A 10,639-nucleotide genomic window follows, 5' to 3' on the forward strand; every position below is an offset into this window, starting at 1 on the left:
CTAAATATCCATACTGTCATTTGATCTATTTTTAAAACAGGAATATCGTTTCAATTGCTTCCTGCTTCTATGCAAAGTTAGTCAGCTTCAGCGTTTTGCTTGGTTCACAACCGAACGGCTCAGCGAAGGTCATTGTAGCACGTGAAGGCTGAATGTTTCCTGCTGACTTTCCGCACCCAGATGTTCCCATCCCGTGAGCAGGTTTGAACTTGTGCCTTTATCCAGTCACATTTATCTCCAGGGATGTCAGATCTGTTATGAACTGATTTGCTACCCAAACATAGATAACCTAATGTGAAATGTAACTACTGAGTATCCTGTAAAGTCTACAGAGGTATACTGAAACTGTTTTACCTCTGCCCCTTAGATCCAGAAACATTTTTCTTAAACTTCACCTATTGGTGACTTTAAGGACACGACCAGATGAATCATAAATTCAACAACTGCTCATGAATCTGTTATTGCATCATTTCAGATGAGTCAGTTGGCTAAGCAGGATGTTAATATTTCCCAGTCGTCCATAAGCGTTGTATTTCCTTCTCAATAGAAAACAGAATGCTTCCTTTATGACCTTGACTTTTTTTAAGCTGACAAGGAGCTTCCTCCACTGCTTATTAGTCTTCAGACCGTCCATGTTTTGCATTTAGAACAAACAAAACACCAATGAAAACTCTTCAAAACCAAGAGAGTCATCCATTTGTAACATGATCCCAGCAGTTTTTGTGACTCCAGAAAAAATAAACTGCAAATTACTCAACATTTGGATCAAAGTCCAACAATGACCGTCTATTCTACAGAGGATCAATAGAGCTGATAATTGCAACAATGGGCTAAATTGAATTGAATATTGCTTTATTTTAAAGTTGCTACTAATTCCACAAATTGAAAACGAGGCAAAGCACATTACAATAATTATAACAGTCATTTGAGTTCATTTCCATTAAATTATAGCACATTCCAGCCATTTTTAAAATATGTGCGTATTCATAAATTCCGGGCACAGGCACATGAACCTCAACCTTTGTTAATATGAATATATTGTGAGACATTTGCATAATCCACTTCATAATCCACTGCAGCACTCGGCAGTAACAAAGATAAGGAGGGGTAGCCACTGTTTCTCCTGGGAACGCTACACAGATAAACGGAGGAAAAGAGACCCACTTTCTGCTCCTATTATGAGATAAAAACAAGGGAAGGCTTTGCAAAGTTTTCACTTTCCAATGCATTTCCCTTTTAGAGACAGATGGTGGTGGAATATCATTATTTGTATGTTTTTTTTTCTTTTTTTCTTTCACAGACACTGAAATTTACTGAATTTCCACAGAGATGAGGTGCATGGGTTATTTATGTATCCACCGCAGACGCAGCATGCTGATTGTATTACCCCGCTTCTGCTTCACGGAGACACTAAAATATGTTTCTTGCAGGAAGTGTTTTTCACACAAAAATTGAAAAACCTCCTGTGTGCAGTGAGAGGAATCACAGGGTGACAAATGAGCAAACAGAAAGCAAACTCCCAGCTCGTCCTCAACATCACTAATGAGACCCGTTTTTAGCTTCAGTATGGATGGAAAAGTGTATGTGTGCCTGCACCTGTGTGTGTGTGTGTGTGTGTGTGTGTGTGTGTGTGTACTCGACTTTCTGAGTGCATGAATGTGTATTTCGTGACTGAGGCAGTGAAAAGCTCTCTTAAGTCTCCCAATCGTTCCAAATTGGCCTGTGGGACGATGCCACCACACAACTACATCCATCCCCACTGTTCTGCATGCATTCCTGGTGTGTGTGTGTGCGTCTGCATGTGTGTGTGTTTGGACAATGGCAACACTTCCTTTTTGCCCTAATAGGCAGGGAGCCTCGGCCATTGTGGTCTGATTAGGGTTCCCATTCAAGCTCTCTGGGATTTCTAATTGCGAGGCCTTGTGCAGCAAACTCCCCCTCACTTCCCACCCCACTACACTCCCCTCACGACTACTGTAAGACTTAATGAGACACAATTACTGCCCCCTAGGAGTCCTAGAGCAAGCCAATCACAAAGAGACATAGACCCCCAGTGAATGGCCACTCAGCAGAGAAAGAGACAGAAAGAGGGAGCAGGAGGGAAGGGAGAATCATAAGCCCTCATTGTCCAGAGAAAGCACAGAGAGAAGCCTTTTTTTGGAGAAATATAAATGTTTTTATTTAATGCCGGCTCATAATTAGGCCCCTGAGAGGAAAAAGGAGAGCCAGAGGAGTGGAGAGGGCGGGGAGTTCAATAGGAAAAAAGGCCTGTAGGTACAAAAGAAGGAGAATGACATGTTAGACTTGCAGAGGAGGGTGGGGGGAGGAGGTGGAGGGGGGAGGGAAAAGGAGAAAAGAAAAGGGGACAAATAGATACTGAGGTGAAAAAACACAGAGGCAGAAAAAGAGAACAAAACCAAGTGGAAAAACTTGACAGGACTTTCTTCTTTTCTTCTCGTCTTTTTAGCATTTTAAGCCTATTTGGCGTGGGAAATGGCCTGACATTGAATGATTTGTGCCAGGCAAAGTGAAAAGCCGAGGCAGTCGCTATGTTTTGCAGGTTTGGCACTTCACGTTTGGCTTAAGAGGTGAAATATTCCCTGTTTTGAGGAGCCTTTCTGCCAAAACTGTGGGAAGCAATATAACGGGGACTTACACAAGTTTGGATTTTGAAAGAGCTGCAATAAAAGACACAATTTGCAGACACCTCTTGATTGTATGGGAACATTTACTGTATTATTCTTCCAGATTAGTACAGATATTGTTTCAGGATGTCACGTCTGGGAATTTTGAAGTGTTTTTTCTTGGAAAGGAGAGTGTAGTGCAAAAGCTGAGCCCTTTTATGATGGTAACACACAGGAATCAGACACAACGGATATCACTGACCAAATAAAAGACTTGTTCTCTTGTGAAATGCTGCATTCTTGGTTTAATTCACAGTGCAGTATAATACCCAGCCACCTGGAGGAATGGCAGGTGTGACCTTCCACAAAAAATATGAACAAACAGTACAAATAAAAAGCTTTTAAAGATGTCTGAGTTGGGTTTTTTCCCTTCAAGATACACTTGTACCCAGAACGCACTGTTGAACATTCTCAGAGTGCTTAGAAAACCTCACGGGGCAGTCATAGTCTTTTGGCAAGAACCTAATCTGAAAATCTCACTCACTTTTCTTGCTCTTGACTAAACAAGCAGACGTCGTTAGTGCATCTTTGCCCTGTAAACCCATACACACACACAAGGGACATAAACAGCAACACATATAAACACATACACACTGGTTTTCAGTGTTGTAACAGTTTAGAGGTTTCCTGCAAGGTTTCTGAGCTCACATAGCTCCATGTAACTGTATTTTTTTTTAAGTCACATCCTGTTTTGTTTGTCACTTGCAGACTTTGTTCACTGATTCACAGATACCCCAAAGCCAGGGCAATGTAACAGTAAAACACTGATGAAGCAAGAAAGTATGCAGAGTTGTAAAAGGTTATTGTAAAATTTTTACAAACAATTTATGAGGATCAAAGAGTTTAACAGGTTTGTTCACCCGTAAAGACAAGAAAACTACACAGGACACCTTCACACTGCTGGCATATATGAGCTTAAAAATGCCTTCAAATATTTAGTAAGTGGTGATCTGGCTGCAATGCAGATGCATCACCATAACACTTTTGTCAACTTCTAGTGTGTATTAAGAAAGAGAAACAATTCTCAGGGTCCTGTTTGAGGATATGAAAGCAGTAAGCCTACAACAAACTGCTCACTTTGTCATTATTTTGGGAGTATTTAATTAATCATCCGTGCCGTGCAGCCAGCAAAAGACAGAGCAGCTAAACTGATCCAGCGGCGCAGCCATTATTAACTCATGTCGCCTCTGATGCCACTCTAGAGGCAAAGACGGCTCATTTCACTAAGTGCGTATTTCCTGGATTCCTCTGTTCTCACTTCTCCTCTTAATTTCTTCAGATGAGACATGTAAGATGTGAGGGAAAGATTTAAATGAAGAAAGCAAGGCGTCTGAGATAAGATACACTAATTTCTCTCTTTAAAATTATTTTAAGCTCAAACGTGCTCACGCTCGCTTTCCCTCTGTGTCACACACACACAAACGGGCACACGCACACACCGCCTTGGCCCCATGTTCCTTTCAGTGTGTGCAGCCTCTCAGCAAGTGACTGAACCCCCTTTGTTCAGCAGTGACCCTCTTAAGCGCAGGTTGAAGCCTGCAGCCATTCCACTTTGGATTTGGACCCTATCGCGTGTCACACAGCTAAGTCGACCAGGACCGGGCCTCTTCACTCAGACACATGGCAACAAGTACCCATTCACATCAGCAGGGTTTAAGCTAAAATAACACATTTATGAGCAACTGTAGAGCCCTTAGTCTGTTTGCTTCCTTTGAATACAACAAAGGAAAAACATCTATTGTTCTCTATTATGCCAAAATACTTTATTCTTAATTATATTAGTCTGGCTTTTCAATAAGCTGTTTAAAACAAATGGGTTTAAGTGAACAAATCTAAGTTGCTAATTACTTATTTATCTTTATAGTGACCATGCCCCTTTTGCATGTAACCCCAAGCTGAAAACTCGGTCTGTATTCAAACATTCAAGTCAAGTTTCATCGAGGTCAGCTATCTTTAGATTTCATAATCTACATGTGTTTCAAACAAAAAAGAAAAATAGATTCAGATGGATTCAATATTCAAGCATCAAAAACTCCACAAATGCACTAATTTTTATTTATATTTTCCCTTATTACTGACATTGTAGAGAGGACATTACAGTGTATGCTGTTCTCTTTTGCTATTGGTCTTGAGTAAAATCACTAAAAGCAAAAGAGACACTCAATTTTATCTGTTACCTGTCCCAATCCAGAGGAATTAATGCACAGTATGAATTAGTGGTAATTCCCAAGAAGATTCAGTCATATTTTCAGACGAAACGAGAAAGGGACAGCAGGATGCATGCATGTGGCCCTGTGGCGCAATGGATAGCGCATTGGACTTCTAGTTAAAGACATTGAGATGCAATTCAAAGGTTGTGGGTTCGAGTCCCACCAGGGTCGCTGTTTTCTATCTGAACAAAAGATTATGGGCTGTTTCACTTAGATGATAAAACACAAAGAAGGTTTTAGATGGGGGTGTAAATTGTCGATGAAAATATTTAAATTAATTAATTTAAATGAATTATATTCATATCATGCATTAGAAAGAATAAAATAAAATGTTAGAAAAAGTAGTTTTCCCAACTGTATCCATTGCCATAAATGTGCAGATTGTGCGCAGGTATCAAGATGACGCCACATGATGCAACTGATTAAAGCTCATTTGCACTGAAAACAAGCGAGCTTAACTCACCTATTTGGCAGATTTTATAAAGCCTTAGTATCAAAGAAGTGTTACGATGGTTTATTTTTGGAGCTGCTTTTAACATTTTTTCATATAAGTCTGTTGCTCCTGGAACAACAGCATCTTATGCATACAAAGTGGAATGTGTCTTTGTCAGTTTCACGTGGCTCTCTGTTGGTTTCATCAGCTTAATCAGGTCCAACTGTGACTTAGATTGACAGGTCATATGTCAAAAGTGGATGTTTCACAAAGCTCTGCATAATTCGAAGAGCTGCTTTTCAACCCTTTTGTATTTATCCAGGAAAAGTTAGCAAATCCCCAAAGCTTTTTTCATTGCTCTGATTTCAATTATTCAGCACCAGACCTTTAGATCTGGTAGCAGCTCAGTGTCAAATACAAATCTGAAACTAAAAAACTGTATTAACATACATTATAACAAGGGAATTATTTTACCTTGAGTTAACCTTAGAACTGAACTTTGCATCTATACATGCACCGTGGCCTTCTGCATAGACGTTGCTTAATCTATAAACTGTGTTATTTAAGAATTTGTTGTCCTAAAGTCTTCATCAGGTGCTTTTTCAGCAAATGTAAGTTCCCAAGGCCTAGCATGTACAAACCTCACAAGGATAAAAGTTAAACCAGAGCATTTTCAACATCTCCGTTGGTCAAATTAATGAATAAACAAAGCCCAAATAAAATCTGCAGGTCAGCAGCATCATTGTCAGTACTCAAGACAATCCGCCTTTATTTTTAGATGGAATTTTTATGATTGTGGTTGTACCTTTGCCACTCTTCACTATCTGATATGCAATTCTGAGTTATTTTCTCCTGTTTTCATGCAGTACATGCTGTTAAATTGCTCACATTAACCTTGAGCACCTTAGAATAAAAACAAAAGTTAAAAACACAGATATAGAGCACTTCTTTTGACCCCCTTTTTACCTTCATGTCCTGTATCTGCAAGGCCCCATTACTGAAAAAGCTTGCTCTAACTGGTCGTGTGAACCAGCAGCCCTGTGAGCGAGGCACATCTACGTAAGAACTATCTGCTAAAACCTGCAGCTGTAGATGTTTGAAGATACACAGTGCACAATACTTTGGTGCCATGCTCTTTTTACCATTTGCAAAGTGTGAAGTGAAACCTAAGCAGAGCCAAAGCTGCGCTCAAGCTTTTGCACTTATTAGCCAAGCTGTTAGCTATCCAACATGCTAACACTAAGAATTTCTGGCAGAGCATTGCTACAATCAGTACAATGAGGACTGCTCACTTTTTGAAATTTTGGGTTTCATGCAGGTTTAATGCAGAGTTCTCCCAGAGTGCAGGGTGTTGGATTGATCCAGCAGGAGTTGTACATTTTGAGTTGTCTTAGGAAGGGTATCAGTTATAAAACTCTGCCAGATCAAAGTATTTACCGTGTTTACAAGGAGAAGCCTTAACACCTGTTTTCCGAGGGCATTCTCTCACAGGGAACATTTCTATACTTTAAATTGTGTCATTCAACTTTCTGAACTTCACCTGGCTGTAGATGCAACTCAACATAATAGAAAGATGCCACCAACAGGTCACCTGTGTAATCCAATCATCATTTTATAAAGCAGAATGATGCCTTTTAAAAGTAAGACGAGCAAACAAGGAAAAAAACTGGCAACTTCTCGCTCTTAGGTTGAGGGTGTGTCAAACCAGCTGTTTGTGGGACTTTATTTGGTTGGTTGGTTGGTTGTTGCTCCAACCCTGAAAACCATATATGGATCACTGTTTTTCAGTCAAGTGTCAAAGGAAGTGATGCATCTGAACGATTGTACGCTTATCTGTGCTCACACACCTGAATGTCTGAAAATCCTCTCTTCAGACAAAACATTCGCTTTTGTTGTATGTTACTTTCTCAGGTGATTAAATAAAAGTTAAACAAAAAGTACTTCAAGAATGTCAGACGATCACGATCATTGCTTTCTTTGTTTAATACTGGCAGAACAATGAAAAATGCTCTCCCGTTTTTATTGTTGCCATGTTACTACAGCGACTACTGTGTTAACAAAACATTAACCGTCTGCACAGTAAACAGGTCGGTAATTATTGTCCAGAAGAACACTACTGTTGAGTAAATTCATTTGGCAGGAAGGATATCAAGTCATGTGTTACAGGTTATTGAATGAATCACATGGCATGTTTAATTTCAAATTGTTATATTGTTAAATTGTTAAGTATTTTTATGTGTCTACTTACTTGACTGGTGTTGTTCAGATAAACCATAAACCCCATGCAGTCTCTGTGATATGTATATAGAAAGAAGACTGTCAATTTGAAAATAAAAACTTTCATGAGATCTCCTTTTTCAGCATCAAGGAGACTTAAAGGTTTTGATGTGACAGAAGCAAGAAAGGCCTGAAGTCAGTCTGAGGATCAATCTTTCCTTTCACATGAGAGTGACGTCCTTTGACTTCAAAACAGATGCAGTAGGCCTGCACATGACAAAATGTTACAGTCACATGTCACTCTCAGTGACTTTGGCTTTAAAAGTGGGGCTGATGCCTTCTCTTAGACAGAAAATTCAAAGGAAAATAAATACTTTAAATGTAATAGTGCATTTTATACACAAGTTGTAATACCTCATATTAGATTATGTTAATGTTGGAAATCTTTAAGGCTCAAAAAGCTTCTTGAAGTGCTAATTTAAAGCAACAGTCATGTTATTGCTTGAAGTCATTCAGGGCACATTACTCTTTGTTTTATTATTGCACAACTTTTTAAATCTCTGGATTCCAGGCTGCAGGCCAGCTATGGGCTTCACTGAGAGTGCTGCCTATATAAAACATGTAAAACATTTACTAGTCTAACTAGTGTTTTCTGCAATCCCAACAGTGCTTCCAATTTATCACTTTATGTTGTCACTTTTGTCCTCTTGCAGCTCAATCAGAGAGATAAGAAGGATAACTTTTAGAGCTTGTGGAATTTTTATTAGGCTGTTTTCCCAGTCCTTTTGATGAGGTGCTATTTTATTGACTTTATAATGAGACTTTTTAAGAATTGAGCTCATATAAGAAAATTATGTTATCAATTTTGCATAAATGTCTTGAAATGTCAAATTTTTAAAAGGAAAAGTGGGAACATTTTCTTAACTATAGCAATGTTGATTGTAATATATTTGAAATGTCACATTTTCTGTTTCTGTTGCTTAATTTAAAAAACAAAAACAAACATAGGCTCATAAATGTGGTTTTGTTGTAGTTTTCACCCTGCAGGTTTACTTTGACATGTCAGTGTGATTCAAACATGTAAACAGTTAGTGCGTGTTAACATTTAGCATTTTCAAACCTATATATTTTGTTAAAATTACAAACCTAGTTCCTCATTCAACTTGATTCTCCAACTGATTTCTAAACTGTTTTTACTGTTTTGATTCAAACTGTACTTTCAGTCAAGTGGTTCAATGATTAAATCTTATCATGCAAAGGTCATAAAAATGCTTTACTAGTCTTGCTCTAGTCCCTGATTCAAAGGTCCTCTCATTACTCTCTTTGCTACGCTGCTTTGATGATACAGTGAAAACTGCACCATATACTACTGTGCGATGCAGTGAAGATGTTGTTGTGTAATGGCAACGCAGAGGAAGAGTGTGGATCTAAAAGTTGACCATTTAATTTTGGTAACATTTGATATAATTGAGGCCTTTATCTAGATTACTAAATCGATTTCTGCTGCAAAACATATTGAAACCATATTCAGGTTTCTCTTCCTCGGTGCTCAATTTGTGCACAAATGAAAGTATTTCTGATCATTTATGTGTCCCTAAAGAACTTTCATCTTGTCATTTCAGTTCTGTAACTTAAAAAACCTTGTATTAAATTTAAAAATGTATGTGTCCTGTATTGAGGTTGTTTGGGCCTCTGCTTAGGATGCTTCTGGGTACTTCAAGTTTGGAGGTGTTCTGGGTTTGCCCAACTAGAAAGAGACCCTGGGGTAAACCCAGAACCCACTGGAGAGATTATATTTCTCGTATGATCTCAGGAGACCCAGGAGGAAATGGAAAGTGTGGGGGTAAGGATCCTGGATAAAAGGATCCAGCTTATAGCCTACTGCCACCAGAACTGAACTTCAGATAAGTGGGAGATGATGGATGGATGGATGGATGGATGGATGGATGGATGGATGGATGGATGGATGGATGGATGGATGTGTCCTGTCTGTAAATTATATATCGTCACTTTTCTGATGCGGTGAATTCTACTCCACTCGTGGCCCCCTCTGGTTAACATAGAATATGTTCAGAAGCAAAGTGAGCCTGGTCTGATGCTTGCACCCCCACAGTGGAATACAGGATGAATGACATGCAGGCTTTATACACAGTTGGAGACACAGAAGAAGGTACCAGAAGATTTTCATGTGAATATAAAATGTGCATAAAACTAATGTGTAAAGAAAAGTACCTACACTCCCATTTCTGCAGTCTCTCTTTCTTGTTCCCCATCTACCCTTCATAATGTATTTCCTCATTGCCTTTTACTTCATTTTCCTTTGTTCTACAGGACATTTTACTTCCCTTGTCTTCATCATTATCTGACCACCTCTTCATCCTCTCCCTTATGTCCTCAGCTGTCATTCCCCTTCCTTCTATCGCCCTCTTTTTTGACCCTCCTCTTCCTTACCACTTTCTCTCCCCCTTCTTCATTTGGCTGAAGCTAAATGTCTTGTGTGAGATAACATCACAGTAGGAAATTCCGCCTGTGTTGCCAGACTGCTCAGTTTTCTCCCCAGGGCTGGCAACAATGTGCGCCCTTCATAAGTGCCTCTACAGCACTCAGGATCTCCACTCATCCTCTGTGAGTCCGGTCAAAAGACCCGCCGGCGAAACCCAACGCTTACAGCTCCACGCCAAAACCACAGCAGGTAGCTAGTAGGATTACTGCAAATACTCTAAAATGTCCCTGTACAATCTTACATTTACTTACATTTACTTACATTTACTACATTTGTATAGAATCTCAGAAATGATAAACTGCATTTTCAATGCAGCGTATTAAAATGCTGAAAGAACTTATAACAATTGTAACAAAATCCAGAAAATGTTTTTGTCATTTTAGCGGTAAAAATGTCATCATATTTCTTCATATTATTTTATGTTTAATAAAAATGGATGACAGGGTTTCTTTTTGTCAGCTTAACCTCTCTGGTTCAGTTTAACAACTGTGTTTCCTCAAAAACTAGACGCTTAAAGTCATTCACTTAATCGTCATCACTGAGGGATCTTATCTTCTGGGGTGTCACTCATTCAGAAGACAAAGAAATAAAG

General features: G+C 39.1%; 1 non-coding gene across 1 annotated transcript; it reads left to right on the forward strand.

Annotated features, from left to right (window-relative positions):
• The first annotated feature begins 4,972 nt into the window (after positions 1-4,972).
• On the forward strand, positions 4,973-5,065 carry trnar-ucu (transfer RNA arginine (anticodon UCU)). The gene is made up of 2 exons: positions 4,973-5,009; positions 5,030-5,065. It is a non-coding gene; the product is annotated as a tRNA-Arg (tRNA).
• The last annotated feature ends 5,574 nt before the right edge of the window (positions 5,066-10,639 follow it).

The sequence above is a fragment of the Astatotilapia calliptera genome, chromosome 18, assembly GCF_964374335.1.
Source record: "Astatotilapia calliptera chromosome 18, fAstCal68.1, whole genome shotgun sequence".
Lineage (NCBI taxonomy): Eukaryota > Metazoa > Chordata > Actinopteri > Cichliformes > Cichlidae > Astatotilapia > Astatotilapia calliptera.